The sequence below is a fragment of the Mesoplodon bidens genome (assembly GCF_964165515.1).
Source record: "Mesoplodon bidens genome assembly, chromosome: 1".
In the NCBI taxonomy this organism is placed as follows: domain Eukaryota; kingdom Metazoa; phylum Chordata; class Mammalia; order Artiodactyla; family Ziphiidae; genus Mesoplodon; species Mesoplodon bidens.
The window spans coordinates 20,467,883-20,474,475 of NC_138176.1; positions in this window are offsets into that span (position 1 = coordinate 20,467,883).

The following is a 6,593-nucleotide window of genomic DNA, read 5'->3' on the forward strand; positions in this document are numbered from 1 at the left end:
CTCTGGGTCTCAGATGCCTTCAGTCAGAGGCACTGTCCTCCCGCTGCCAGTGGAATCCCAACGAAGATGTGATGCCGTGGGGGGGGTTTCTTTCTTTGGGATTATACGTGCCAGCCTTCCCTGCAATCTGCTCCTCCTCTAGTGTCACCCAGCCCCAGACATTTCAACCTACAACCACACATGTGTGGAACACCCACATGGCCAGGCTCTGTATTGGTTGCTGGACACCAAAGTGAGCAGGACTCACTCTGCTCCAGCTGCCCCCGGCTCGGAGAGGAGGCTTGGTCCAGCCTACAGACCTCTTTTTATTTTTTTAAATTAATTTATTTATTTGCTGCACCGTGGCATGTGGGATCTTAGTTCCCCGACCAGGGGACCAGGGATCGAACCCCTGCAGTGGAAGCGTGGAGTCTTAACCACTTGACCACCAGGGAAGTCGCCACAGGCCTAAGGTCCTGTAGTCAGTGTGGAAGAGCATCCACGGTGTGCGAGGTGGGCCATGGGGGTGAGCTTAACGAGAGTGAATCAAGGTGAGCCAGGCCATGGAGTGGGAGAGTGGAGGACATTCCAGGCAGAGAAAACTGCTTGCGGTAAAGGGAAAAAAACCAAGAACCCAGCAAAAGGTATGTGCTGGAGGTACGTGGGAGACTAAGGCATTTCTGGCATTTATTAGAAAGTTATGCAGGCTCAGGTGACAGAGGGACTTGTGTGCCATTTAAGGCATTTGGATCTTATCGTTTGGCTGGAGCAGCCCCAGATGAGGGCGTTACTCAGTGAGTTGGTCAGGTGAGCATTTGGGGACCTCACTGAGGTGGCACTGTGGAGGATGGATGTTTTATTTGCAAGTGGAGGTGGGGTCCAGAGCGGCGTCAGGGAGACAGACAGGCGACTTTTGTGGGTAATCCAGGCCTGAGCTGATAAGGGCCTGCCGGAACTTGGCAGTGATAGCAGCAATTGAAGAGGCCACACAGATGGGAGAGACATTTAGGAAGTAAATTGCCGGAAGGGATGGGATGGCGGAGAGAGGAGTAGAGGGTGACTGAGTAAATGGTGACACCTTTAGATAGGGACCCTATAGGAACAGGTCCGGGTGTGTAGCAGGAGAGGGGGCGGGGGGTGACGTTTAGACTTATTAGTAAATAGGAGTTGATCCTGGGCCACCCAAGAGGGTAGTGGAAAGGTGGCCTGGCAAACAGTGCAGGAAGGTCGTCCATCAGTGGATTGCTCTTGTCACGTCCCACCCCAACGGATCACCAAGTCCCTGGCTTCCAGAGACTCTGCCTTCCAGATCTCATTCCTAACCTGCCCTTTCTAGTTCCATGGCCAGGGCCAGCTTCCTGGGTGTGTGGCCTGTGTAGCTGCACAAGGCCGTCCTTAGAGGGCCTGACGCTTGGTTCGATGCTCTGCTATCACTCTCTTGAAATTCTTTTTTTTTTTTTGCGGTACGCGGGCCTCTCACCGTTGCGGCCTCTCCCGCTGCGGAGCACAGGCTCCGGACGCGCAGGCTCAGCGGCCGTGGCTCACGGCCCCAGCCGCTCCGTGGCATGTGGGATCCTCCCGGACCGGGGCACGAACCCGTGTCCCCTGCATCGTCAGGCAGACTCTCAACCACTGTGCCACCAGGGAAGCCCCTGAAATTCTTGATAATTTTTGGACAAGGGACCCTGAATTTTCCTGTTGCACTGGGCCCCGCAAATTATGTAGCCCGTGCTAGCCATAGCTGTAGTTAAAGGGCCCCATTATGCCCTGCACTGGGCCCTACAGTAGTAGCATCCTGCCTCCCAATCGCCAAGCCCTCTCCTTTCTCTCTTGTCTTCTGCAATGTGATCTTTTTAAGCTTAGATCAGAGCACAGAGCCCACCTGCTCTGCTCAAAAACCCTCAGTGGCACCTACGCACTGTCTGATAAAACCCAAATTCATTAGTGGAACATCAAGGTCCTTGTTCTAGCCAGTTGGCCGTAACCCACCTCCAGCCTCATTTGTCTCCTTCCTTCCCCCTTCCCCCTTCCCCCAGCCCCAGGCTCCAGTCACACAAAACTGCCTATTTCCTAAACTTGCCCAGTATTTTGCTGCCTCCACACTTTTCTACAGGACTTGAGGGCCTCCCCCATTCCTTTGTTAGGAATCCTTCCCTGCCTTCACACACCAGCTCCAGAGCTACCAGTTGCACCTCCAAGAAGGCCCCCCTTAATCCCCCAGCCTGTTAATCAGTCGCCCTCCTGGGTGTTCTCACATTGTGCAGTTTCCCCCTCCCCCAACAGAGTGTTATCTGTCCTGCCATTAGTTTGAAGGCTCCCAGGCCATACTCAGGACTTATCCCACCATCTGTGACCCAGTCATAACACCCAGCACATGGTAGGAGCTCAGGCAATGTTGGTGGAATGGAATCCAGTGCTTGCTGAGGCTTGAAAGCAGCAGGCATTTTAGGAGGCACCCAGGGGAAAAGTTGGCCACAGCATAAATCAGGGCCTTAGACCCTGGGTCAGGAGGCAAGATAGGAAGCTGTGGACGCACAGGCCCTAGGATCAGGAACTAGAATTCAGAGGCCACAGGCCTAGGAGGAGGAGGAGTGTGTCTGAGACTGGAACTGTTTAAATAATCATGCCTCTCTCCACCCGCCACCCCCTGCCCACTGCTTTGGAATGGGAGTGAGGGGGGTTCAGGGAAGGAAGCAGAATTTAAATTAACATGAGCGTATGAGGCAAGACCTTGTTCTGTTTGTCATTCGCTCTCCCCTGCCAGTTCTACTCAGAGTCGGGCAAGGAGATTTTTATGTTTCTTCACCCTCCTTGACCGGTCATCCTAGTCCTCAGGTCCCGGTTCATCATTGCGATCTGGTGTTCTTACCCTTTGAAGGGTCATAGTGCCCCTTTTTAAAAAGTGTGGGCCTGTTCCTTGGAAAAGTGCACACACAGCTTTCAGCTTCCAATGTCAGGGAGTTTCACGGACCTGGGAACTCCTGTGATCGTCCCTGCTTCCTTCCTCTGCCCATAAAGTGGGGCCAGGTGGCCTGTGGGGATGGATCAGAGGGTGCCCCAGAGTGCCACCCCGAAGCCAACCCAAGGGTCCTCTAGCAGCTCCAGCCCTCAGACGATGCATTTTGCCAGCTCTCTTCATTTGCTTGTTTCTCATCATGAAAGTAGCGCGTTTGCTCGTTGTTGAAAAGGTGGAAAAAGCAGAGACGTGAAAATGATGGGTTTTTTTTTTAAGAGCACTACTTTCTTTGGTGTTAACATCCCCAATCAAGACTGCTGTTGGGTCTAGACCCAAGACTTGCTTCCCACCATCTTGGTGAAAGGAAAGAGCACTGGACTAGGAGTCAAAGATCTGGATTCCTGTCCAGCCTCTGCTATGACCGGCTTCTGTTGTTTCCCTAATATTTGTAGAATGCTTTTTGTGTGTGTAGGTGTTTTTCTCCCCATGACCCTCCCATCTCCCTTGCCCCCAAGATCTTAGAGTGGAATGAATACAATGTTCACTCAGGGGTACAGGCAGCACTTGCTGTGTGACTGTTGAGAATCACTCACCCTTTTGTTTTCCTGTCATGGTTTCCTCTTCTATAAAATAGGGACATTAGTGCCTATCTGCTAATGGTGAGTGACAATGACATAATATACATAAAGCTGTATCCTGACGCAAGCATAAGGTATTTGTATGGTTGTTGCTGCTATTAATAATATCCATCAGCAAAGCATTTACTCAGTCAAATCCTGATGCACTGGTACATTCAGTTTCCTCTTCTGTAAAATGGGAGTGAAAATAGGACTTAGCTCATAGGTTACTATCAGGATTCAGTGGGCTAATCCACGAAAGGTACTTAGAACAGTGCCTGGTGCATATTAAGAACTCAATAAACATTAACTAGTTGAACAGACTGTAGTATTTTTTCCAGCCAAGAAAAGACTTTTCTAATGGCACAGGAAAAAAAAGACGGGGGTAGGCATGACAGGGAAGAAGGAGTTACTTGCTGTCTAATTCAGCTGTCAGTGAAAGAAAGAATTACTAGAATCCTGTGAACTTGTTCTGAAGGCTTACTGAGTACAAAAGGATATTTAAAGAGTAAAAATCCCCAGACCCACTTACAGTAAACTAGGAAGGACAAGAAGCCATTCACACAATAATAAGTGCTAAGTTAGGTGGTTTTGATATTGAGACCTGAAGAAACTTTACAGAAGACAGATCAATAAAGCCTGGAGCATTAGAGCAGGCAAGTCTGGAAGAGGGGTTTCGCTTTGATAACTCACCCCTCCAATTGTAAGAGCAAGGACTTTGGAGTGTGACGTTTAAGTCCCTGGTTTGCCGCTTAGTGATTGTGTGACCTTGGACAAGTTACTTTACCTCTCGAAGCCACAGTTGTCTCATCTGAAAAAAAAAATGGGGCAGGGGCGGGGAGAGATAATAATAGTACCTACCTCATAGGGCTGATGAGAAGATTAAATGAAGTACCTACAAAAAGCCCTCTGCCTGCTGGAGCATGGTGAGGGCTCCGTGTGAGCCAGTATTTTTCTTTATGAAAAGTCACAGGCAGCACGGAAGCACAGAATCTTGGCAGTAAGGAATTGTAATTCTATTTTGAAATTTTCCAGGGAGGGAGCTTACTGCCTCATGAGGCATTTTTGAATGAGGCCAAAAAAGGGAACAAGCATATCCTGGGGTTTTTATGAGATGTCAGGTATGTCCTGAGCCCTTCACTTAATCCTCACAACCTCCCTGTGATGTAAGCACTATTGCCCCCATTTTACAGTTGACCAAGGACGAAGAGCTGAAGCTGGCTTCCCTGTATTTTCCACTCTTTGCTTCCAGGTCTGGAGAAATACTGTCTAAACCTAGACCCTCTTTGAAATATTTGAAGATGGTCATCTTGTCCCTTTCCCACCTTATCTTTTCTAAGATAACAGTCCTTGTTCCTTACTATAACTGTTTTCTGAATGCCTAGAAGATTTTTGTTTATTTGCCAGAACTCTTTACTTGTGATCCCTGAATGAAACGGGGGTGCAGCAGAGAATGTCCATTTACTCAAAGTTCAAAGGTCTGACCGAAAAAGAGTGGCTGTAGACATGGTTAGAGAAAGGAAGAGATGGAAGAGAGCAAACACTTGAAAGCAAAGATGCAGTTCTTCCCCTCCACTGGGGAGCCACAGACTATTTCTGAAGGATGCGAGGGGGATTTTTACCCCCAACTCCTAGCCTACCCCCTGCAGCATTTCAAGTCTGGCCTGGATGGGCATGGGGCATCCTTGAAAGCTACAGGAAGTGGGCTGGGTGTGAGAGGATGTTAGAAGGAGCAAGTTTGTGGTCCCTCCAGCTTCACCATAGAGATTCTGGCTAGAAAGATAAATGGCTGGTAAAACTTGGTCTTTTTTTAAAAATGGGGAGTGTGTGCCCTTAAGTGAGCATTGTATTTGCTCCATACTAAGACTCGGGGCAGTGAGGATGGGAAGGCCATGGGGAGAAAACCACCTATATGTGAAAAATCTACAGCCTCTGAGTAGAGATCTCTCTGGCTGCTGGTTTTCTCTCCCCCCTTCCCCCCCAACCCCGTGCTGTGTGGTGCCTGGAGCTGTGTCCCACACTCCAGTCTTTTACCACCTTCATGGACTTTGCAATATCTGAGTACTACCTCCTCTATCATTCCTGAAATTGATTTTTCAGAGACTCATTAAACAAACAAACAAAAAACCAACCCATATTTTGTCCTAAACAGTAGTCTCTGAGGTTTAATAATCTAATTGTGGTTTTTTGTAGTAGAAATTAAAATATATGACAATTCAAATAGACTTTCATCTGTATTCCACCTACAGTCACTTCTCCTGCCACTGGGATGCCACTCTGTGCTTGGAGAAACAGTGATTGCGTTCTGGAGTAAAGGAGACAAGCGTCGGGCCCAGACTCTGGAAGTCGCCAGCAGTGCAGTCTTGTACAAATGGCTTAGACTCTTCCAAGGGACAGTTTCTTCTTAGTAAAGTTGGGATAATTAACAAGTTGTAAAGTAAAAACAAAATAATATACTTGAAAGTACCGTGTAAAATGCTTGGGATATTCCTTCTATCAGTAACTTCCTTGCTCCTGGGGAAGGTGGGGTCAGGAATCCTACCTCCTCTGGCCTAGAACTAGTGGGAAAACATTCCTAAACCTCAAGACTTCAGAGTCAGGGCACTGCCTAAGGTTCCACCAGCCAGGGCTCCGCCCCTCACCTGCTGTGGGACATTGTGGGAGTCACTCCCCTGCTCCATGCTACGTTTCCTGTCTTTAAAGTGGGAGAAGTTTGGGCGGTGCTTCTCAAACTTGATTGTGCCTAAGATCACCTGGAAGCCTACTGAAATGCAGATTCTCCTCCTGGGGCTGGAGAGTCTGCATTTCCAACCAACTTCCAGGTGGTACTGTTGCTGCTGGCCACAGACCACACTTGGACTAGCAAGGAGTTATTTTACAACTCCTAGAGGTGTTGAAAGGTTTAAATTAGACAATACATCCTAAACATTTAGCCCCAGTGCTTCCTTCAGGAGCTTATCCAATAGATGGTACCACTATTATCAGTATTATAGTGATTGGTGTATATGGGGGTAGGGGTGGGTTGAGAGGTAACCCCAGAT